Consider the following 902-nt stretch of genomic DNA (forward strand, 5'->3'; position numbering starts at 1 on the left):
GATGTTTTTCCCATGGGGTATTTTACATTCTCTTCCATTTTTTTTGTTCATTTGATTTTATTTGATTGATTCTTGGTGTCTCATAGTGACTGGCTTCCACTTGCCAAATTCTAACATTAAAGGTGTTTTCCTCAATTAACTTTTGTACTTTCTTTTCCATTTGGCCAATTCTACTTTTTAAGCAATTTTCTAAGCTGTTGACTGTTTTCATAATTCTCTTGCATCACTTTCATTTATGTTGCCAATTTTTCTTCTACCTCTCTTATTTGATTTTTTTTAATAGTTGCAATCAATTTATTAAAAGAGATGATTGGTTAGGCATCTGCAGTGGTGACTTCAACTTCTACACCTGGTTCAATGCTGTTAGAAGTGATCTGTTTAACAATTTCAGAAGGACTGTGCAAATCAATAAGGCATTTGTGGATTCTCATCTAGAACTGATCCCAAGTCTTTGAACCTTCACTGCAAGGAGTTTTCTAGTTGTGATTCGAAGTGTCTTAGTGGGCATTTGAACAGGTCCTTTCACTTTCAAGTTCTTTTGTTTGGCTCCTCTAATTAGGTCAGCACACACCTTCTGGAGGGATTTCACATTGTGGCTGGTGAGGGTGAAACAGATCAGGTGAATGGCCACTTTGGGCTCCACGAGGGTCTTGCCGGTGTCTTTGAATGCCATGGAAGTGGAGTGGCTTCCTGACTGACTTATTCCTCAGTGAGAGTGAACATCGGTGAGTCAGGAGGAGAAGAGGCAACAACTGCCAGCTCCACACATTTGCAGTGGTGATACCTTCACTAAAGAGTTCTTATTTGATTTTTAAACAATTTTTTGAGTGCTTCCATGAGTTCTTTCTGGGTTTACGGCATACTGGGGTTCAGGATCCCCCACTGGTTTGCTGAGGTGGAGC

At 39.9% G+C, this 902-nt stretch overlaps 1 pseudogene; it reads right to left on the bottom strand.

Moving 5' to 3' along the window:
- Positions 1-314: 314 nt before the first annotated feature.
- LOC114046451 lies at positions 315-673 on the bottom strand (annotated as a pseudogene).
- Between the last annotated feature and the right edge of the window lie 229 nt (positions 674-902).

Source organism: Vombatus ursinus, unplaced genomic scaffold (assembly GCF_900497805.2).
Source record: "Vombatus ursinus unplaced genomic scaffold, bare-nosed wombat genome assembly UNPS02014784.1, whole genome shotgun sequence".
Taxonomy (NCBI): domain Eukaryota; kingdom Metazoa; phylum Chordata; class Mammalia; order Diprotodontia; family Vombatidae; genus Vombatus; species Vombatus ursinus.